This window comes from Lissotriton helveticus, chromosome 3_2 (genome assembly GCF_964261635.1).
Source record: "Lissotriton helveticus chromosome 3_2, aLisHel1.1, whole genome shotgun sequence".
In the NCBI taxonomy this organism is placed as follows: Eukaryota; Metazoa; Chordata; class Amphibia; order Caudata; family Salamandridae; genus Lissotriton; species Lissotriton helveticus.
The window spans coordinates 351,761,272-351,786,123 of NC_136062.1; the positions used below are offsets into that span (position 1 = coordinate 351,761,272).

A 24,852-nucleotide genomic window follows, 5' to 3' on the forward strand; every position below is an offset into this window, starting at 1 on the left:
GCAGACAGCTGCTACCACCGAAACTACTGTCTCCTAAAGAGAAAGTAGGCCCAATCATCCTCTCCGATGGCCCAGAAAAGGAAATGTGACTCAAAAGCAGAGCGAAAACGAAGCAGGTGCAGCTCAGTTTTCAATTTGCTTATGTGTGACAGTTCCCTATTCATAGCGTACTTATGAGTCACATTTCATTTTTGATGTGCAGTACCTTAGATGACACTGTACCATTGACACCCTGTAAAGGAATTGTTCTCAACAGCAGTGCACTCCTATCTACAATTTGAGCAATGAATACCAAGTAGAGTATTTTTCTCCAGCTTCAGATGGAAGAACGCTAGCAGCAAAAATGCCCTGTACGAGCTGTCCTAGCTCAGTGATGCTTAAAGTAAGACCTGGGGCACTACTGACCTTTAAATGCTGCCCATTGGTCAGCAGCAGCATGGGGCTGCTGTTTATTCGACTCAGCACTAGCATTCTAAAGATGTTGAATAAACAGGCAAGCATTTATTTAAAGGTTAATTGAAGTTAAAGAAAGAAAGCAACTAGGTTGTCATGCACTACTTACCTTTAAGAACACCCTTTTTCATTTTTAAAGACATCTTGCAGGAAAAGTGTAAAAATATGATAACGTCTCTTAACAATTCAAAAGGTGCATGCAGAAGCACTTGACCTTAGTACATCATATTATAACAATACATTGAGAATTATCTTTTTTTAAGTGATTGTTTTCAAACATGAATTTAGAAACATTCCTTCTCCTTTCCACCATGACAAAATACCATTAGTGAACTAAAGGGTAAGTCAGTTATTATGGGCACTGTTTGGGTTGCCTGGGATTCTTTTATACACAGACAATATTATAGTTTGGTAAATCCAACATAGGAGTAGGTTTAGTACAGTGCATTCTGAAGTCCTATATTTCGAGGTCCTCCTATTTGTGATAATAGAGAAAAAAGAGGGAAAGTGATATAAAGCAAGTGATTGTGTGAATGTGAATGTGTAGGGATTTAAACAGTGTATGGCTACTCAAGAGTGTCCCGGCACTATGTGGTCTGAGAAAAGAAGCAGCTACAGCAGGTAATTACTGAGAAAAAGGCCAGGTCTTAAGCTTTTTCTTAATGCAGGTCAAAATGGAGCTTGTTCCACCATAAAGAGCTCAGGAAAGAAAAGGAACAGCCTCCTGTAGAGGACAAATGAACCTTAGGTACATTGGACAGATGATTACTAGGTGAGCTTAAAACTCTCACTGGGCTATTGAAAGCAATTCTACCCGAAAGTTAGTCAGGTCCAGAATGATGGATTGCCCTATGCAATAAGAGTGCTACTGTAAAAAGAATCCATTTTCTAATGGGAAGCCAGTGCAAATTGCGCAAATGACAGGAGATATGTTCCCTTCCCGGCAAGCCAACAACCAGTCGCGCTGATGCATTCTGAATGACTTAAAGTCATTTTGGTAACCCTGCATATAATGTGTTATCCATAATGCATAATCCAATCTTGACATCACCAGGGCCAATACCACAGTAATCTTTGATGAAAAAGTCAGAAAATGCAGAATTACTTCTGCATTACTCAAGATGCCATAAGAGATACCAACCACTGATACATTTTATTATGGAATTACATTTTATAGTCCAATTTATTCCCCAGATTATTTCAACAGCAGCTTGAGTGTCTGGTGAACGTACCACCCCAGGCCAGTGAACATTGAAGTTTAAGACAAAGTTATCTTTGCAACTAAGAAACTCTGTCTTCCCTGTGTTGCATTTCAAATGATTGCATGTCAGCCATTGGAAAACTGCTGAATGACATGGTTGACTGACATCTTAATCGATGAAAGCCCCCTTACTGTAGGTAAAGAGGATCTAGTTTGCAGTGGCAGCCAGCACAGTTGAGCGGGGTAGGGTGGGGCAAGACGCAGCAGGGCACCATAGGGTGCCGCAGGGGGGAAGCCAACAGATGACGAAATAAGTATTATTAATTTATTTAATTATACCAATTCCATCTTCTGTTGACTTCCCCTACTCCTACCCTTTCCCGCCACACCGAATTTAACTCTGCCGGCCGCCACTGTCTGGGTGTCATCAGCATAGGAAATGATCTTAACCCCAAATTATTCCACCACCTAAACTAAGTGCAGAGCCCTGACGGGCCCTGACTGACACATTTTTCGACTGACAAAAGAGTAAGGGGTAGCCAAACTTTCTGACTCTTGTCCCCAAGAAAGGACTAATGCCAGTTCCTGGTGTTAACTCTAATGCCAATCTTGCTAAAGCGTGCAAGAATCCTGTAATATGGAACCATGTTGAATGCTGCTGACAGGTCCAACAGTACCAGGACTATCCTACTGCATGCATCAATGGTACATCTTATACAATCAGCCACCAAGGCAGCCTCAGTACTATGCCTAGGTCGAAAATCAAACTGACTCAGATGAAGAAGCCCATTGGTCTCTATATAACTTGAGAGCTGTCAATTGACAGATTTTTCAACTATTTTAGCAGACGCTGTTCAAAGGGAAACTGCCCTATAATTGCCTAGAACTTCTGGATCTGTCCTAGGCTTTTTTTACCGGTTGCGTACTCGCACCGGCCATAGTCCAACGCGAGCATTACATCTGAGGTGCTGCACACGACCAACAGCTGACGCAGCCCGACCCACAGCGTGGAACACCCGCACCGCGGCGGAATGTCCACTGCGGTAAACAGGTTAATAAAGGAACAATTTTTGTCCCCTTCCAACATGAGTGCACCTTGTCAGTGACAAGGGACCTATTCAGCAATGCATTCAGAATGGGATTAATGATGTCCAAAATAGTAGGAGGATAAGGATCATTAGGAGAGCCCGATATGAGATTTAAATTTGCTGTCCTACCAGGGAGATAGTATTGAACTTCGAGAGGCCATACGAGATCGGTATAGCCAACTGACCCTTACAGCCAAAAGTGACATCGGGGATAGAAGTTGAGGGAAGACTATTCCGTATTGCTTTGATGTTATTGTAAAAGAATAGTGTGAGTTGCTCACACCAATCCACTGATGTTACCTTACTTCTGTGACTAGACCCAGGATCAGTAAAACTCTACTCAATCCTAAAACATACCTAGGATCACACATTTGGTAAAGTGGGGAAGCCAGGATAAATCCCAATTTTCTGGTTTCAGATTGTGCAATACAGCCTGTAGATGTATATGCCATGCTCAGCATACACCTATCTTACCACCAGTGCCCTCCTTTTTGAAGTCCCCTCATCCAACCACTTCCTCTTGGGCATCAAGGCGTGCCGTGGTCACATCAGACACCAGGTCAAACAAAGAGAGGGGGGGACCAGGAGCTGGTTGAGGTCCAGCCGTGGTCACATCACACACCAAACACTTGGTACCCTGGCAAAATGTTTATGGGTATAAATGTTCTAGCAGGACTCAGCCATGGTGTGACCACACTGTTACATGGTTCATGCATGTTCATTCAGTACTGTCTCCCTTCAGGTTGCTGCACAGTTTCTCTCCACCTTCCCCCACATCGCTAAAGTCTCTTGCACCACTGCTGTCACTCTAGATTCCTGCAAAATGTCCCTTCTTCCAGGCAACTACTGTACATCTTTTTCTGTCTTTGTTTGTTCTTTTAGCCCATTCTGCATAATCCTCCCAGGTTCTTGTATAGCCTACCTTCCTCCAGATTCCTTAAGACCATCCGACTATCGGAATGTCTTTTTCTCCAGGTTCCTGAAATATGTAAATCTACTTCCAATATGAACTCCAGCTTTTTCTTGGTTTCTACTGCAGCATGTTCTGCCCACAGCAGCGAAAAGACTGCCCCTGCTTGCACAGACCTCATTCAAACACAGTCATCGAAAGCACTACCTTTCATCTACTTACAGACGACTCTGCACTGGGGTTAAGGGGGATTCTCCTTGTTCAGGGAACCTGAGGGGGATTCTCCTTGTTCAGGGAGCCCTCCAACCATTACAGACTGCAGGCCAAAGGAGAATTCTGTGCTAACAGGGTGAGAGCTTATATTAATAACCCAAAATGTAGCACATGCACTGAGGTTGTGCCTCCTATGCTCAGCGTTTCCATTCCCATTGTGAGACTGCAAAGAACAGTGAGAATGCATAAAGTAGGCACGACATGCTGTCCAAGATTGATTTACCCATTGTTAGCTCGAACATGTCACAGAAGAGTCACATATACAGAACTAATTAGGGGGCAAATGTTACCCTGGGTCTGTCAAAAACTCATGTAAGTACACTACTTCTGTGCTCTCCTCTCAGCCTGCAGTAGAGCAATTAATTAGTTATTCAAAAGATTAGTTATACATCTCCTAATGTCACGTTTAACATTGTACATCAATAATGCCAAATCATATATTTTCTGACCAGAATGGGACAACACACTCATGGTGCTGTGAGTCACTCAGAGAAGAGCATGGACATTTTCTTAAAAAAAAAATTTAAACCTCCATACGACTACCCTCTTCACTGTTCGCGACGGGACAGGCAACAAGTCTTCCTACCTCTTCTCCACCTTGTCCTTGCCGACTAGGGGGCCTATTTATGAGAGCCCTGCATCACTTTTGCACCACGTAAAGTGCAGGGCTCTCGTAAAGATTTATGAAGCCTGTGTGGCTTTGAGTGGCCTCATAAATCATGGGTAAGGCGAGGCAGCGCAAATCGCTTCATTGCCTTTCTCTACACCTGCCAGGCATTCCATGGACATTGTGTTTGGTTTTCCCACGCAACACACCCTGAATTTGACGCTTCCCCAGAGTTACAGAGTCATGTAAATCTGAGGAAGCACCAAATAGGTTTGTTGACTTCTCTCTGTGAGCCATGGTTCAAGGGTGCCCTCATTAGTGGTAGGCAGCAAATTATGAGCCAGTGCAGGGGGAAAGGACAGGCAGGCACTGTATTTCACAAAAACAATGCATTCTTGCAATTTCACATTGGCATAGGGCAGCGCTGCAGGAAGACTTGCAGCGCTGCCCTGTGCCCTGTGCTTAACCCCTTTGCTGCGGCCGCGATTTCGCGGCAGTGCGGCACAACTGCAAAATGGGCGGGGCCGTGTCAGCCTTTGGCCGACGGCAGCACTAGCGAGGTAGTGCTGCCGTCGTCCAATGGCCGACGGCAGCACGCAAGGGTTTAAATGATGCACCTGAGCTCTTTTCAAGCATGCAGGATAAGCCATTTGAGACATTAAGTGAAGCGCGCTGAATTTCATGATAAATCATTTCACTGTGATGCATTTGCATGAAATTATCCCCTTATTAGTGACTTCTGACCAGGACTGTTGAAGAATCAGGTTCTCATTTCTCAAAGGACAACTGAACCTGTAGGAAAGAACACCATTTCTTGCTTGGCCACTATGCTTTTTTATTTCAGCTTTTGTTGTCTTCAAGGCTGTGTGTGTTATTAACACACTGCTAAGTGTCAAAGCGCATATGTTTCTCCAATAAAACAAGTCCTGTACATGGCTTTCACCCAGTTGGCTCCTGTAACTTTTCTACAAGGCAACAATAGTTGGCACATGAAATGCACCAGGGCCCTGCAATGTTAAAGGAATATGTGGACTTCAAGGTATATTTACACCTGCAAACTATGAATATTCTCAACTACTGTCATGGTTGCGTCCATATCTATATGTCTGCCAAGATTGAAGTACTGCATTTACTCCATTCCACTTTCCGTGTCATCGCTACACAGCAGATATCAGAAATCAGTATTGATACTCAGCCTTTAATCCTTCAGAGGTCTATAAAAAGAGGGCTAGGCACTAGAGGGCACAGAGATGCTAGGTAATAATTAACATCTGTAATTAGGGTCTAGAGTAGAAAAAAGTGCTATATAAATGTGTATGCATTAATATTAGTATGACTGATTTGACCATTATTATTAACAAGGGCTCGTTGTCGAAATTATTCTCTTAACCAAATCGTGTCTGGTAACCTTCATCTTTACCAGACTGTACCTGTTTACATTCTCTTGGGTCTAATTACAAAATGCTTGTTTTTCAGTCCATGTATTATTTAGCCAGCCTGCTGCAGGGCAATGTCCCTCTTCTATATTGTCCCACAAGAGTGGCTTCAGGGCGCTGCAAATGTTTCCAGGTTTCAGCTCAGCATTGTCTTGGGCAAAGGTGCCCTCTTAATGCAGCATCAAGAGACAGTTCATTGGGGACAGCTTGCATCACGTGTCAGCTGTCAGTATAAGGCCAGTGTCAGCAGTCCGTGTGACAGGCTAGGCTATTGTGCTGATGGGGCGCCACTGTAGTAGAAAGAAGTGCGCACAAAAAGGAACAAGGCCTTGTTGTGCCTATTCTCAAGCACCACATACAGAAGGTGTGTGTGATCGTCTGTGACATGCCCTCGCTGCACAGGGAAATTTGAAAAAAATATTTGATGGAATACCTGTCAGCGACCAAATGGAGGAAAACTAGGCTGTTAGATTGAAAAAGGAAAACCACGAAGTAGAAGCATTTGAAATTGAAAGAAAAGGAAAACCAGGAAGTAGAACCATCTTTAAAGACGTGGGAAACAAAAGCTATAGAGACGGTCAGTGCTCATATATTTATACTAAAAAAATAAAAATGTTAGAAACCAAGCAGGCCTCTTGTTCTGGACAGATTCGTTCGTGTCAATAGGCGCTATCAGGGATTGTTTCATTTGTGGTTATAGCTCTAATCAACACCTACATTTAATTACTACCGGCACAGCTTTTACAGGTGTCTTCTCACTTTTCATATCTGAGGGCTTGAGATCACCCACCGCATCACCCAAACTCACTCTGGCCTCTACTGGTTTCCAAATCCAATGCAGATCTGTAACTTTCTTGCAGGCATCAATAGTTAGCACATGAATGAGTTTTGTTTTTTAAATACAATTTTGTGGCTTAGTTTCCTTTAATTCCGTCTGGTTTTAACCAACTTAATTTGACATTAATGTAATTAGCTTAGCTACATTTTTGCTAGTTTATTTTGAGTTGTACCCTACGTTTGTGTTGCCCTGCCTCTTCCTTTCATTTTCTTCCTGTACCCTCTGCTATTCCCGCTTCCCTCCCTCCCACTTACTAGATAGCCCCTTACACATCCCAGGACTATTGCTAAGTCAAAACCTCCTGATCCTCGTGACCAGTGGTCGCTCCACCTCGCTCCCTGACCGATCTCCGCCTGGCTGACTGGTATTTCCCCGCAACTGCCTCACCTGTGACTGATTGCTTTTCAGCTATCAGAGCGCTCGCATCTGCTGAATAATCATAGCGCTTAGCATTAATATTGTGCGCTCGCATTTGCCGACTTTGTTTACTTTATCCGGCCATTTTGTTTGTTGTGCCTCGTAGCGAGGCTCCCCAGCACGCACCCGCCTCCCGCTGCCCCTCCCTCCCACGGACTGCCTTCAGGCTGCTTCGCTGCCCACTGCTCTGTGACCTCCTGATCCTCGTGACCAGTGGTCGCTCCACCTCGCTCCCTGACCGATCTCCGCCTGGCTGACTGGTATTTCCCCGCAACTGCCTCACCTGTGACTGATTGCTTTTCAGCTATCAGAGCGCTCGCATCTGCTGAATAATCATAGCGCTTAGCATTAACATTGTGCGCTCGCATTTGCCGACTTTGTTTACTTTATCCGGCCATTTTGTTTGTTGTGCCTCGTAGCGAGGCTCCCCAGCAGGCACCCGCCTCCCGCTGCCCCTCCCTCGCCCCTCCCCCCCACCATCTATCCATTTATGACAGATGCATCTGCGCGCAGCGTCCACGCGCAGCGACCGCGCCCAACCCGCGCCGAAGGTGCGCCAAAGGTAAGCCCGTCTATGCCCGTCCGCGCCTGGACCGCGCCCAGCGCCAGACCCCCTAGCCCTCGCACTGCCCAGCCTTCCCGCATTACCTACGATGCCACCACCCTCCTAGCCCTTAACCCCGGCCGCTCCCCCAACTGCGTCCAAGCCGCTCCTGGACACACCCATGGACCCTTCTCCTGCTACTCCTGCAAGTTCGACGGCACCAAGAACAACTCCTCATCTTCGAACACACAACAGATTCCCGACCCCAACCACCTACAATGCATCTTGCTCAACACCCGATCGGTCCACAGGCACGCCATTGACCTCTGGAATCTACTAGACACCATCTCTCCGGACGTTGCTTTCCTAACAGAAACATGGATGAATGCCTCTTCAGCCCCAGACATCGCCATTGCCATCCCGGAAGGCTATAAGATCATTCGCAAGGACCGTACCGGCCACACAGGAGGAGGCATCGCTATCGTCCATAAGAAATCCATCCGCATCTCAACCAGCTCAGACGTCAATCTCGGCAACTCTGAACACCTCCACTTCCAGATCTACATCGACCCCAAGACCACACTCAGAGGCACCCTCCTTTACAGACCCCCAGGACCCCGCGCACAATTTAGTGAGGACATCACGGACTTCATCACTCCACACGCGCTCCCCTCCAAAGATTACATCCTTCTGGGAGACCTCAACTTTCACCTTGAAAAGAACAACGACCGCAACTCCACCACCCTTCTGGACAACCTCGCCAACCTCGGACTTAAACAACTGGTCACTTCCCCCACCCACATCGCAGGTCACACACTCGACCCAATCTTCACCTCCAGCAATCATGTCTCCTTCAGACACACTACGGCTCTCCTCTGGACCGACCACAGCTGCGTTCACTTTACCTACAACAAGCCCAAACCCAACAACCACCCCCAACCAACTCTGCAAAGAAACTGGAACAAAATCACCATCGACCAGATCTCCTCATCGCTTCTTCTAAACCCCCCAGCCCACTCCTCAAACCCCGACCAAGCCGCCACCAACCTCACACTATGGTTATCCAACAGCGCCGACATCCTAGCACCACTGAAAAAACGACAAATCAAACTTGGCAGCAAGAAGGCCTCCTGGTTCAACGATGATCTTAAGAAATCCAAGAAACTCTGCCGCTCCCTTGAGAAGAACTGGAAAAAAGACCCAACCTCCAGCACCAAGGACGCCTTCAAAAACGCCACCCGCATACACCACCAACTGATTCGAAAGGCCAAGAAAAGCGCCCTCAAGGACCGACTAGATAGCAACGCCCACAACAGCAAGGAACTTTTCAACATCGTCAAGGAATTTACCAATCCCTCGGCCAACTCTAACGACATCACCCCCTCTCAAGCCCTCTGCGAATCCCTTGCCTCATTCTTCCACAACAAAATTGCAGACATCCACAACAGCTTCGACAACCAACCTGGAGACCAACCCACCGAACCACATGCTAGACCTTCACCCCCCTCGAACACCCTTAACGACTGGAAGCCAATCTCCACTGAGGACACCATCCGCCTGATGAACTCTATCCACTCAGGATCCCCCTCAGACCCATGCCCTCACCACATCTTCAACAAAGCAGACTCCATCATAGCACCGCACCTCCGAGACGTCATCAACTGCTCCCTCAACTTCGCCACCTTCCCGGAAAGCTGGAAACACGCTGAACTCAGCGCCCTTCTGAAAAAACCCACAGCGGACCCCACCGAACTCAAAAACTACCGTCCCATCTCGCTCCTTCCATTCCCGGCCAAAGTCATCGAGAAAGCTGTCAACAACCAGCTCGCTGCCTTCCTCGAAGCCAACAAATCCCTCAACTCCTCACAGTCCGGCTTCCGAGCCAAACACAGCACGGAGACCGCACTCATCGCAGCAACAGACGACATTCGAACTCTACTGGACAATGGAGACACAGTCGCCCTCATCCTCCTCGACCTCTCCGCAGCCTTCGACACAGTCTGCCATAGTACCCTCCTACAGCGTCTCAGAAACATCGGAATCCAAGGAAAAGCACTAGAATGGATCACCTCGTTCCTCACCGGAAGAACCCAGAGAGTCCGCCTTCCACCATTCAAGTCAGAGGCCACTGAATTCATCTGCGGCGTACCACAAGGATCTTCACTCAGCCCCACCCTTTTCAACGTATACATGAGCCCCCTCGCGGCCATCGCACGCCAACACAACCTCAACATCATCTCCTACGCGGATGACACTCAACTGATCCTCTCACTCACCAATGACCCTAGCACCGCCAAAACTAACCTACACGAAGGAATGAAAGAAGTAGCCGAATGGATGAAACACAGCCGTCTGAGACTGAACTCAGATAAAACAGAAGTCCTCATCTTAGGTACTTCCCCCTCTGCATGGGACGACTCGTGGTGGCCAGAAGCCCTTGGAAAAGCACCCATCCCGACAGACCACGCACGGAACCTGGGCGTCATCCTGGATTCCTCACTTTCGATGAACAGACAAGTCAACGCCGTCTCCTCATCCTGCTTCAACATTCTTCGCATGCTCAAAAAAACATTTCGCTGGATCCCCACCGAAACTAGGAAAACGGTCACCCACGCTCTGGTCACGAGCCGACTGGACTATGGAAACACCCTCTACGCCGGTACTACCGCTAAACTCATGAAAAAACTCCAACGAATCCAGAACGCCTCAGCCAGGCTCATATTAGACATCCCACGCAAAGAACATATCTCTGGTCACCTGAAAAACCTCCACTGGCTTCCCGTCAATAAGAGGATCACTTTCCGACTCCTAACCCACGCACACAAATCACTCTACGAAATCGGACCAGAATGCCTCAACACACGACTGTCCTTCTACACCCCCTCCCGCCAGCTACGATCATCCAACCAAGCCCTCGCCACGGTACCTCGCATCAACAAAACCACCATGGGAGGCAGATCCTTCTCCTACCTGGCAGATAAAACCTGGAACTCACTTCCCACTTACCTTCGCCTTACCCAGAACCACCTAGTATTCAGAAAGCAACTTAAAACGTGGATATTTGACAAGTAATTTCCCACCCCTCCTCAAGCGCCTTGAGACCCTCTGGGTATGTAGCGCGCTATATAAATTCTTTGACTTGACTTGACTTGACATTTAGCCTGCAGTGCACGCCTGGAACATGTTTTAAGATGCTACTTAGTCGGTGGTACAATAAGTGCTGCAGGCCCACTAGTAGCATTTTCTTTACAGGTCCTGGGTATATGGTATACCACTCTACAAGGAACGTATAAGTAAATTAAATATGCCAATTGGCTATAAACAAAGATAACCATGTTTTAGGAGAGTGAGCACAAGCACTTTAGCATTGGTTAGCAGTGGTAAAGTGCCTAGAACCCTCAGGCCAACAAAAATAAGTTGAGCATAAATGGATGAAGAGAAGCAAAATATTTTGTAGAAGGGTAGAACCCTATGGCAGACATGTCTAACACACTGCCTGACAGGATATGCATTACTTGGGAGGTCGGCAGCTGTTTTTCTTTTTCATGTAACTGTGGGTGCATCAGAGATGACCATTCATGATGTGACCTGTGTTGTTGTATGTGAGATCACGAGCAGTACTTTATGGATGAATCGCTAACAATAACTACAGACTTCTTTACGATTTTTAGGTTTTGTCTGATAACTATAGCATGTCATCTACTAAAAGCTTTTTAAGGAATGCTTAGGAGTACAAGCATCCATGCATGTATTTGAGCAAAGAAACAAATTTTTTAGACATGTGTCCATATATAATAAACATAGGTACCAAATTTACTGCACAACACATTTATTCTGCACCTTACATATTATATATATATCATTATATATAACAATAACATTGCAACATATATGTAGGTGCTTATATTTCTGAGGAAAATGCATAAGGCAATACAATGTGGGCTAGACTTCTTATTTTAGGCATAGGCCAAGACTAATTTACAAAAGCCTGTTACCCTTTTGTAAAGGCAGAGGGAAGATCAAAAACGATGGAATAGAATACTACCCAGAGTTATTTCAAAAGGTCACATAATAGCAGGCCCAAAAATGCCTACGTTACATTTTTACATGCTTCAGAGAAACATTATCAGAACAGTTACCCTATACACCACAATGTCAATTTTTCTGCACCTTCAGTATTCTATGAATATATTAACGTTTAAGTACATTATCTATTGTAATACATTATTGTTACATATTTCAATGGTTTTAATAATTTCCTCATTTGAAATACTAAAAATATATAAAATATATATATATGAAATAAACATGTCTTACAGAGAACAATTTCACATGGCAAGACGGAAAATTTAAAACAATCTCTCCTTAGATATAACCGAAATCAGGTCATGAGTAGAAATGTGTATAATTTCTGAATTTTAACTGGTAAGAATTCATTATTCCTCAATTAATATGACTTTCCTTATTTATTAAGGCCTTTATTGAATATTTACTATGTCTTTGGGTAATGTTCACCCATAAATTATAGGTTCCAGGGATATGTTACCAAAGTTAAAAAAAAACTAACAGTCTGCCACTGATTTATCCCCAAAAAATAACTCGACTTCTAAGTTAATGTTCAGGATATTATTTACACAGCTTTCAATAATATGTGGTTTATTATCCTCATGGTGTGAGTCAATAATTGTTCCAATATTTAAAAAGGGCGATAGATCGAGCTGCCAATGCTATCGCCCTATTTCTCTTTTAGACTCTACCATTAAGATCTTCGGACGAGTAATTTTAAACAGATTGCAATCTTGGGCTGATGAAAGGATCAATAATCAGCGATCTTCAATATGGTTTTAGGAAAGGCCTTGGCACCATTGACCCGTGTCTTAATTTGCACATACATTTAGAAAAATATGCCAGAGCCAAGGGTGGTCGCACGTTTTTAACATTTCTTGACTTAACGTCAGCTTTTGACTGCGTCACCCATTCTAAATTCTGGCTGGTCCTCCGGAAGCTAGGAGTAAAGGATGATATAATTAATTTTCTTAGGGAACTCTACTCAGGGGCCACAGCTCGGGTCAGGTATTGAAAAAATGGTGAATGTACTGATTTATCCACCATTGCGAGGGAAGTGCGACAAGGGTGCGTACTCGCCCCTTTTCTGTTCCTGATATATATCAATGATCTTGAAAAAACATTGCTAGGGGAGTGTAGGGACATGTCGCTTGTTGGGAAAAGGTCTGTTCCTGCGCTCCTATATGCTGATGATGCAGTAATGATGGCCAGGACAACGCTGGCCATGCAAACAGTGGTTAACACTTTTACAGGCTTCATGAATTACTTAGACCTGTAAATTAACTGCACGAAAACTTTTAGCATGACATACGGCCTTGGCCAACACAAAAAGGATAAAACAATATATGTTAGCTCTAGACCTCTTGAACAAACCCCCACTTTCCCATACCTAGGCGTACGGTTTGACCAAACAGGTCGATGGAATGATGCAACACAAACTAGAAGACTACTGTTCTGTAAATCTATCATTGCCTTGAAAACCTTTAGTAGAAGGATGGGCAAAAAAACAATTGGTTAGCTTTTAATTGTGTATAGAGCAACCTGTGTGGCAGTTGCTACATATGGAGCAGAGGTATAGGGGTATGTAAATACAAAACCCCTACAGGTGGTGGAGAACAACTTCTTAAAATCCCACTTAGCAGTACCATATAGTGTTTCAACTTATGTTAGTCACGCTGAGTTAGGGCTGCCCTATATAGAAGATATTATCAAAGTTGCTCCGGTTCTTTTGTGGCACAGGATCTGGACAAGTGAGGAATGCGTGTATAATCGTTCTATTTTAAGGGACGTTATGACCCTAGAAACTGTTGGTAAGGTGGCATGGTTAACCTATGTAAGGATGTTCCTCACAAAAATAGGCCATAGGTAATACTATGATGATCCGACAACTGTGTGTGACATATCTAGGAAAACCCTCAAAGATGTTTGCATGAGGTATCTGTGTGACCTTAGAACTAATATAGAAATGTCAAAGAAAACCGTGGTCGCACATCAATTCATAATGACATCTGATTACATGCAACCTTACATCAGATTAAAAATAAGTGATTTTGAAAGGTTTTTATTGACGCGTTTTAGATTAAATTTGTTATACAGATCCCTTAGCTTCCCTGTTATTAATATTTGGTGTAAACAACTAATTAAATGCCCTTGTGATGACTTGTCTGAGCAGTCAGACATTCATATCCTCTTTTTCTGTAGATTTCATACAAATCCCAGGAAAAGATGGATTGGGCCCCTGTTGAAGATTACGGAATGCAATCAGTGTCGCCCTGCATTTTTAGAACTTCAAAAATTGGATAATATTTTAGCTATTGCATCTTTGTCTGCATATTTTAAATTTGTTTTTAGATTCAGAAAAACGATCATTTAAATGAATTGTATCAAGATGGACATAGTTTATACTTCTCTTAATTTAATCATGCTATTTCTTAATTTTGTGGACATATTGAAATGTCATGATTTATTATATTTATACTTTTATGGTTGTTTTTATCTGATAACCGAATAAAGTTAAACTTGAACTCTACTTCTAAGTTAATGTTCAGGATATTATTTACACAGCTTTCAATAATATGTCGTAGTGAAACCCAGTAAATGTTCACATTTAATTAGTAAGTGTGTGGGACTACAACTCTCTGAAAATCCTCAAAGGGTGTGGTAACGTTTTGCATGTCATCATAAGAATATGACAAAGACATGACGCATTCTATACAATTGTTTGAGGAGGGATGTACCATTCCATCCTATGAAGACCATATCATACTATCACAACACATAGCTCACTGAGAATATTATACTCAACCTCTAGTACTAATCACACAAGCAGTAGGTTTTTCCCCAAAGATCTATTTGATAGGAATCAGCAGTGACAAATAAAACGAAGTCAAGAAAGAAACAATAAGATGTCCATGCTAGCTTAAAAATGGAAAATATTGGATTAACAAAACAGGAGATAGGAATTTATAAAACTTTCAAGTAAGATCATTCTGATAGCAACAACAGTGTTATAAAAGCCAATTTTGGCCAATGGCCTTAGCAAAAGCCAGTACAGGAGGACAATCTTGTACTACATACAAAAACAAGGAAACAATAAGAGCAGTCTGTCCTGCCTCATACAGGCCAGAGCAGGGACAGAGTCAATACAAAACCTTCACCAGCATCTGATAAAACAGATTAGTTCCTTGGGAACTATACATTTGCCCATAGATAGAGGCTCTCTTTATCCATACTAAAATCATGCTAACATTGCCCAATGCTCCATTTGACACGAGTTCTCTACCATTTTCAAAAACACACTATGGTAAAATGGCACATGTAATACACAAATGGTACTAATTGTAATACACGGTAGCCATCGCTTACCTGGTGCTGATCCAATTTCTATTACCTTGCTTTCATACAGTCTTCTCAGAAATTCTGAAATCCTATAACTCTTTATTTACCTGCTTGCTAGAGTACACACACTATTGATTTAGCTCTTTAGTTAACACTAGACTGAGTTCATTGGGTGACCACATCGCACTGTTAAAGTAAAATAGAGAAAAATGTGGTTGGACTAACAGTGCCATATTATGTACCTGTGAATAACTAGAATTCATGAGCCATACCTAAAACTATTTTGGGAATAAGAAAGCGTTCAACTTTTTCTTAACACTGGGAAGTGGGAGTTTCTCTGACAGTTAGCAGCAGAGGGATCCTATGGAGAGAACCAAGTACTGCAAACATGGGGGGGGGAATATCTATTTCGAAATAGTGCTGCGAGCAATTTTACAGCGCTGCACTGCTTCATTTAAAAATCGCAGGGATACACCGTATTTACAGCAATACTGTACACCACTCTGTTTTCCCTTGCACTGGTTCTAAAAATAGCTGCCTAGCGTAAACACAAACACCCTTAGGGGCACATGCATCATTCATACATTTTGCATTTCTTAATTTGCGAAAATTACCGAATCACAAATTAAGAATTGCAAAATGCTATGCATAATTTTTTTCGGTATTTATTTGTGATTCGGTAAAAATCGCAATTTTTACCGAATCGCAAATAAATACCGAATTCCTAACTGCTTTTTCGCAAATCCCATTGATTCCTATGGGCCGAAAGGCCCATAGGAGTCAATGGGAAGGCATTTACGAATTTGCAATTTGTTGATGCATTCCAAGGGTGCAGGGGGTGGTCCAAAGGACCCCCCCCTGCACCCCTGAAATGTATTTGAAAGTGCATGTTTCAAACACACATGTCCTAAGGACATGTGTGTCTGTAACATGACAGTGTAAAAAATGAATTTTTTTGCATTTTGAAAGATTTTCGCAAATTAACACGAGGGTCAACCTCGTGGTAATTTGCACTTCCAATTTCAACATTCGCATTTTTTTTTAAATTGCTGCATTGCATTTAAGGAATCTCACAAATGCGATTCCTTAAATGCATTCGCATTTTTAAGAAATGCAAAAAAATGCGAATTCTGAAAAAGTGTTTGATGCATCCCAAAAACGTATTGAGGAAGCGCAAACGGCCGAATTTACCGATTCGGACCGTTTGCACTTCCTAAATAGGTTGATGCATGTGCCCCTTAGTGTAGTGCTAGGGTGTCTGAGTTGCAAGGAATTATCCCTGCAATAAAGGAACCCTTGCACTATGGTGCAAGGGTGTCTGTGTTGCAGGGGATGATTGGTTATATGCAGGAGAGACAGCTTTCTGCACATAAACAATCTAAAAAGTCTATTTGCTCTTTCTAAGTGTGCTGCAGAGCAAAAATGAGGTGGAATAATCACATTTCTCCTCGTTGTGCCAAACGTACGCCTGCTTTTGAATGGCGTTAGTTTTTGGCGCTGCCTCAGATTTACAAATCCTGGTAAATCTGGGGTAGTATGCATTTGTATTAAGTACGGTTTTATTTCATAAGGATATTCCGTAACATTGTCTTTTTTCATTGTCCAAGTTATTATTATTTCCTGCTTTCATAGACTCTGTATTGATGTTTTACTTTTTTTTATTATCTCAATAAAGCATGTTAAACTAAAAAAAAAAAGCAATGGGTGTTGCAGTGGAAGATCCACAGAAACATCCATTTTACAACACTTTCACTCAGATATCCGTGTGAAAAGGTACCATATTTACAAAGCGGCTTATGCCACGGAGTGCACAGCATTGAGTCACCGAAATTTGGAAAAAAAAACCACACCAAATATTCCATTGGCACAATTCCATTGTAAATATGCCCCATACTGTTTTCACCATTCACAGAGGATCTTCTAGCTAGCCACAAGTATTTGAGAATAAATTCTGGGACTGAGCGTAATGGACAAGTTTTTCCCAGATATCAAACAGGGCATATCTTGATACATGTTTGTATATCATGTGCAGTATTTTAACAGGAAGTTATCAATAGCCGGTAAGTAAAACAGAACTGGCAAAACAAATAGGTCTCCTTTTAAGATGCCAAAGAGTGGAAAACATACTCAAATGCCATTTGGATACCTTATATACACAGATGGTCTTTAGCACATTAAATCAAAACCAACAGGTATGACAAGTCTGGGGAAAAAAGTATCAAAAATGGATTGTGTTTTGTGAAAAATGCATAACGAAGATAAAGGATTGAAAGTGACAAACAATTTAATAATAAAGGGTTCTTTTCAGATGTAAAAAAGTACCTCATTCATTCAATGGAGCCACTTCTTTGAGGGCAGAATGATATACTTAATTACAATTAGTAAGAGGTGAGTGTGCAGAACCGCTATGAATATTTTAAAGAACTGGCAACAATAGGTCTTGAAGACAGCTACTTTGTCAAATCAGATCTAAAAACACTCTCAATATTTTTACGTTTTGGAACCAGGCTCGTCAACGTATTCTGTATTACCTACAATTGGTCAATCTGGAATTTAGGGAGTCCCACCAGAATTTATTTCACATAATACAGTTTTGTTGTAATCTGTGCACTATTGATATTTTTAGGAAAGGGATTAGTCCATCAACATGAAGCGACCTCTACATTTGCCCCAAGACTGATTCATAGGCCAAAGTTCCTCTCACATTTTTAGCTTTACTTGTAAATGAAAAAGGGTGTTGAACAGACCAATAGTATGCAATGGTTTTATTGAAAGGATGTAAATCCAGCAGTAGTATATTCACCTTGGCTCCATTTAGCTTGACAGGACGAACGTCTATCCAGGTGGCCAACAGGTCCAAGATTTCACTTAAAATAGAAACAATTATGGAAGGAAAAATGACACACAGCCTCCGTGTGTAATCTCATAAGAATGGAAAGTCCAATTGCGATATCAATCAATAGGAAAGAGTGGTGTCATAGGAGAGGGGACAGTGGTGACACCTGAGGCACACAGCGGGTGACTGCAGCATCTGAGCACTGGAATAATTTGATATTGACACATGGCTTTCTTTCTGGATCCACTTGCTTGCAGAATGATGAGCCACAGGTCACAATCGACTAAGGACCTGATTACGAGCTTGTACTGGCTACTGTATAACAAGTTCCATGGAATATTATGGAATTGTAATACGGAATTGTAATTACACAGTAACCCTGTCCGCCAAACTCGTAATCAGGCCCTTAGGATGATTCTGCAGTCCATCATAGCCAATGTAACAAATGGATGTAGGAGAATAGACAAAAGACTGCTCCTTCATCTGTCACGGCCAAGAAAATCTTCAAGCAATAATTTTATCACTGTCTCCATCCTGTGCAAGAGCCAAAGCCAGATTGACCATTGTCCAATAGATTATAATGTAGTCTATATACTGTTAAGGTTGCAGTGGTAACAAGCACTGTAAACGTTTTTAGAGACAGTCACAATCTGCACTGGAGTGATAATTTTGGAAATGTCAAGAGACCCTTTGTTGATTGGGGTAACAACTGTTTTGATAAGCCAATATAGAGCATGGAGACTGATTAACAAATTTAGCGATACATGGTGTCAGGATAGTTTCTATGTTTTTAACAGTGGAAGCTGTAATATCAAATGTGTACTCTGAATAGTTTGTTGTGGTTTGGTTTCTGATAATTGAAGAGGTCTAAGCTGAAAACTAAAAATAACCATTCATCAATAATAGTTGTTTCAGAATTTTTATAACTGTATCCCCCATGTTGTCCAAATAGGGACCCTTGCTTCTAGTCAGGGTAAGGGGGATAGATTCCTATAATAAACTCTGCTCACCCACTTGGTAGCTTGGCACGAGCATTCAGGCTTATCTCAGAGGCAGTGTGTAAAGCATTTGTGTACACATACAATAACACAGTGACAAGAATACAAATGGACACCACACCAGTTTGGAAAAATAAGTAATCTTTATCTAAATCAAACAAGACCAAACTACACAAATCCACAATACAGTAATACAAATATGACTTTCAAAAGGTAGAAATAGTTCAGTTCAAAGCAAATTGCAGATGCAACACTTTTCATACAAAGTACCTTGGATGGGTCGCTCACACACACAAAAAGGGCACAGGGAAGGTGATGTGTCAGTTCCTTACACTCAGGGAAGGTGATGCGTTGGTTCCTTGTGCCAGGGGAGGTGACGTGGGGAGGTGATGCATCAGTGTCTTACCGGAGAGGAGGTGATACGTCAGTTTCTTACTGCATGGGGAGGTGATGCGCCGTTTTCTAACTACGTCCCCCAACAATACAACAGACCTGGATTCTCGATGCCATGCGACTATTCGGGACGATGCGTGGGTTCTTGCAGCTGCACAGCAAGGCTTGCATCAGAATATGGTGCGGTGATGTCGGACTTCAGAGGTTGGTGCACTTGATGCGGCATGTAGCGATTTGTTGAGCCGCGGGCAGACGCTGCGGCAATTTTTTCAGTGATGCGTCGGAAATATGTTTGGATCAGTCACGCTACTTGTTACGTTGCTTTTCTAGCTCCCAACAGCCAGACCAATCTCTAGAGGCCCAGAATGGATACAGGCACCTCTTGGCAGGTCAGAACTCCCAGCAAGGAAGTTCAGGGTAGCTGGGGTGAGGAATTTGTGTCCCTGAGACTTCAGAACAGGAGGCATGCTATTCTTCAAGCCTTGGAGATCTTCCTCAAGCAGGGGACACAGCAAACAACAAAGTCCGTTTGCCCTTTCATCGGCAGAAAGTAGCCACTGAAGGCCAACTACAGACAGCAAACAGCACAGGGGCAGTATTCCTCCTCAGTTTCACCAGCTCTTCTCCTTGGCAAAGGTTCCTCTTGATTTCCCAGAAGTGATCTAAAAGTCTGGGGTCTGGACCCCTCTTTATATACAGTAAATATCTTTGTTCTCTCCTGACCCAGGGCTCTGAGGCCAGTCCAAACCAGTTCTTGGGGGCACTTTGCAAGTACACAACAACCTCCATTGTCAGTGTGAGCCCTGGCTCCAGACAAACTACAGGGGGGTGGAGGCATTATTGTGGAAGGGTGGCACAGCCATATTCAGGTGCAGGTGCTACTCCTCCAACCACTGCTGACTCATCCAGATTCTCTGGAGCCACTGCACATTCCCAGCTCCTGTTACTCCAAAGCCAGAGAAGCAATACACATCCTAGCAGAGGCACACTGGATGTCTAAGCAAAAAAAAAACTGCTTTCTAAAAGTGGTATTTTCAAACACAGAATGTAAAAAACACCCTCACTAAAAGTTGCATTTCAGCGCATTCTGAGTCCAAGTATTTTAAACTTTATTTTCCTATCTGGTTCCCAGGGGCAGTTATGCTTATAGGATGTTATAAGCAAACTCACCATTCTATCCTATGGGAACAGATAGCCTTACAATAGTAAAAAACGAAGTTAGCAGTATTTCACTATCAGGATATGCCACACACATCAGGGCATGTCCAACATTTCACATACACTGCACCCTGCCCACAGGGGTACATTGGGCCTATCTTAGAGGTGACTAATATGTAAGAACAGGGAAGGTTAGGGCCTGGCAAGTGGGTGCTCTTGCCATGTTGACATGGCAGTACTAGACTGCACACAGGCTCTGCAACGGCAAGCCTGAGTTACATTTACAGGCTGCTTATGTGGGTGGCACAATCAGTGCTGCAGGCCCACTGGCAGGATTTGATTTACAGTACCTGGGCACACACAGTGCACCATACTAGGGAATGACTAGTAATGCAAGTCAGCCAATTATGGAAATATCAATCTATAACAACAATTTACAGGGAGAGCATATGCACTTTAGCACTGATCAGCAGTAGGAAAGTGCCCGGAATCATAAAACCAACAAAAACAGGTCCGAAACAGGCTGCCACAAAGCAAAAAATCTGGGTATGTACCTGCTTTAAAAGCCACGTCTAACACCCCATTACAGTCCTTTAAGACAGAACATTGTATGCCTTGTGCTTTCTTCTTATAATAAATAATATTTGAGAGTATCAGCAGGTTCAACAGTGACCATAGGTAAAAGTAGACTGACAGGCAGATTTGTTCAATCCCTGCACATTATGAAAAAAAATCTATGGATTTTTTTGTGGCAAGGACCAGATATAAATATTATCTTTCCGACATTATGAGATTTTTCCCTCTCTACAAATGTCATGTGTCTTTTCAAACTTTTATCAGACATTTGACAGGCAAAAAAAAAGCAGAAAATGACATTAAGATTTTATTTATTTATAGCATTTATAAAGCGTAGACTCTCACCAAAACTGGTATACTGGCGCTTGCATACAGGAACTTATCTTGCTAAAAGTGCACTTACGAAAAACTGACTTCAGAGTGGAATTCACATTGGGAAGAAACAAGTTTTCAACGTGCTTCTGAATTGCAACAGCTCCGATGCTTTCTGAGCTGCTTCGATTGAAAAAGTTCAGTCCCCTTGTCCTAATCTTCGGTACCTGTGAATGCAGATAAGGTTTGCAGTGCTTGATCTGGGAGATCTTGGAGGATTGTATATTTTAAATCTACCTTACAATGGCACTGGCCCATATCCTTGTAGTGCCTTAAAAACAATGCACATTGCTTTGAACATTATCCTCTGCTTCAGAGAAAGCCGGTGTAATTCCTGCAAGTCATCGGTGGCCGAAGACCTGCAAGGTCTATTTGGTGCCAATTTAGCTGCGGCTACTAAATTTCTTTAGAACAGCAATTTAGAAAGCCATTATTCCTCAAATGTATAGTAGGCAACATAGTGTTTTTATGAACTCTTATTGTACAACAGAAGGAAAGTTTATTTGGCAAAGGTCCCACAGTAAATCTACAGGAAGAACCAAAGCATATTAATTGTGAAACAAATTCGAGAATGTAACAAATAAGAACCTAATCTGATCATGGATTTTTGCTTTTGAGCGACATATGAGCATTACTCATAGGGACACATTGCATTACGCCAAAAGCATCAATGCTGAATGTATTTGTATACATTATATCAGCCAATGCCAATTGGGTAGTAGTGCTAAAAGTCAGGTGGGTGAGAAGGGAGTTTTTTTTTTCTCGTACTTGGCGGCAAATGCTTGGAATCAGCTCCCAATTGAACTTCACACACTTAGGTCTGAGGCGGCATTTCAGGAGAAGCTGCAGATGCAGCTGTTCTCTTCTGCTTGTAGTACTGCCACTAATTCAATTCTGTCAATCTATACCAGCGGGACACTCTGAGGAGTAACTAAGTGCTCTATTAAAAAAACTAATTTATTCATTCAATCAGGTATGTAAAGACCTGGGGCCTTATTTATGAAGGCCTTGCGCCGCCGGTGCGTCACTTTTAACATGGGAAAAAGTGACGCACCGGTGGCGCAAGGCTTTCATTAATGAGGCCCCTGGTCTGTGACACTTAGCCACTTTGTAGCATTGTCAGCAGAGGATACATGTTTTTTGTGACAATTGCTTCTCTTTCCTTCGATGTCAATTGACCAAGCTTCTACTCTGTGTAATCGATGAAGTCGAAAAATCAGAAATCGGCTTCGGTATGATAAAACGGCATGTTGAGGGGCGCTCTACCTTCTCGAAGAGTAATTATTTTCAATATTTTCAGTAGGTTGGCTGAGCCAGGCAGGCATTGTTTCCATTAGGCATTACTCAGCTGGGCTGGAGGCCTTGGAGGCCAGAGTATGAAAGCCCTGGGCCCATACTGGTGCCTATATCACTGCCCCCAGCTCCCAAAGCTTAAGTGCAGCAGGTACGGGGAGGAGGGAGAGTGACTGAGAGGCAGAGAGAGAGAGCGCGAGAGAACAGAGAGAGGAGAGCAGGAGAGAAAGAAATACAATGGATGGAAAGAGAGCAAAGGCACAGCGAGATACAGGGAGAATGGCTGGTTTGAACATTTGTGCCAGGACTGCTTTTGGTTCCCCTTGCCAGTCCTGTTGTTTGGGAGGATGTTGTAAAGAACGGAAGAGAAAACAAGGACTTCAAAGGAATAGCAGATACTCTATTCAAAAGTCCCGGAAGGTAGAGAGCAAGAGATGAGAGACTCCAGTCAGAAGGAACTCAAAAGAAAACTATCACTCAGGAAAACTGTGGAATCTCAGACCTTCAAAAGGATGCATATCATTGAAGAACAGTTCTAATAAGAGCACACAGTAGAGCAGCAGGCTTCAGTGAGTATGCTTGTTTTCAGGCTGTAAAATAAGGAAGTTGGCAAGTTTGGTTCGCTTTTCAAAATTGGAATCAGAAAGTACCAGATCCCAGCTCCTAAACATTAGACTCTTTTGCCACCTTCGAGGATCAGTTTGAATCTGCCCTCAATGCTCACATTTGCACCACAGGAACTAGGGGCCAGATGTAGGAAGGCAAATACTGGTCGGTAACGGCCGATTTCGGCCGTTACCGACCGGTATTTGCAGATGGAGATGTAGGGGCCTGAAAATGGTACAAATCGGTATATTTACCGATTCTGTAAATTTACCGATTCGGTAAAATACCGAATCGGTATATTTACCGAATCGGTAAATCTACATGTAGGTGGCACTGAAATCAGTGCCACAGGCCCTTACCGAATCGTTATTTACCATGGAATACTATTCCATGGTAAATAACGAATTCCTGTCTACATGCACATCTGTGCATGTATACCTGTGCCATGTGGCAAACATACATGCCCTAAGGGCATGTATGTGTGTCACATGGCACACAAGCCAGTATCAGGGTGCAACAGGGTGTCAAAGTGACACCCTGTCCCCCTTGCAAATTCGGTATTTTTACCGAATCTTTATTTACCAATTCGGTAATTTACATTGATTCCAATGGGCCTCAAGGCCCATAGGAATCAATGACAATTACCGAATCGGTAAATACCGATTCGGTAATTACAGAATCCTACAGATTCGGTAAAAAATACAGAATTTTTAACTACATCTCATTTACCGAATCTAGAATACCGAATCGGTAAAATTCGGTATTCTTGAGTCGGTAAATGAGAATTACCTACATCTAGCCCTAAGACTTCTAAGCAGAATAGAGTCTTGAGGGTGACTTGAGATATTTTAGGCCAGTTTCTACCTAAACTATGAAAACGTAACAAATGATATTACATTGTAATTCTATACACTGCCGTGGTTTATTTGTGGGCTGGTGTGATGAGCAATGGCGCATCATAGTTTGTTGATCGGTTTTACAGTCTCTGGAGTACAAAAAAAACGCCCTCCTTCGAAACCCGAGTAATACTTGTCCATGTTTTAACTAATGTGTCATACTGATTTTAGAGTGCAATATTCGGACCCCGTCCTGGCACAAACAGCAGTGAAGTTACCAATTAACCATAAAGAGGCAATCTTGGCAGAGAGAATTAGGGGTCTGATGTACAAAGCTTTCTGCTGCCTGAAAACAGCCTGATGTACCATACTCTATTTGCGATTCGGTAAGCTATTGCTGAATTGCAAAAAGGATTCGCGATTCGGTGTTAGGAAGGGTCAAGTTTAGAATGTCCCTTCCTAATACCGAATCGCAACAGTATGTAAGAATGTTTTGCGACCAAAATACAGTCGCAAACATTCAAATTTTACCACCCACTACAAGTTGGTGGTAACCCTTCCCCTTTATGAATGGTAGTGCACAAATATTTCAGAGCAGACAGTGGTTCCACAG

The 24,852-nt window shown here is 43.0% G+C and overlaps 1 protein-coding gene across 1 annotated transcript in view; it reads right to left on the reverse strand.

Moving 5' to 3' along the window:
• The window catches only part of NELL1 (neural EGFL like 1), a 3,494,430-nt gene that overhangs the window by 1,591,936 nt on the left and 1,877,642 nt on the right, over window positions 1-24,852 (reverse strand). The window lies entirely within an intron of this gene.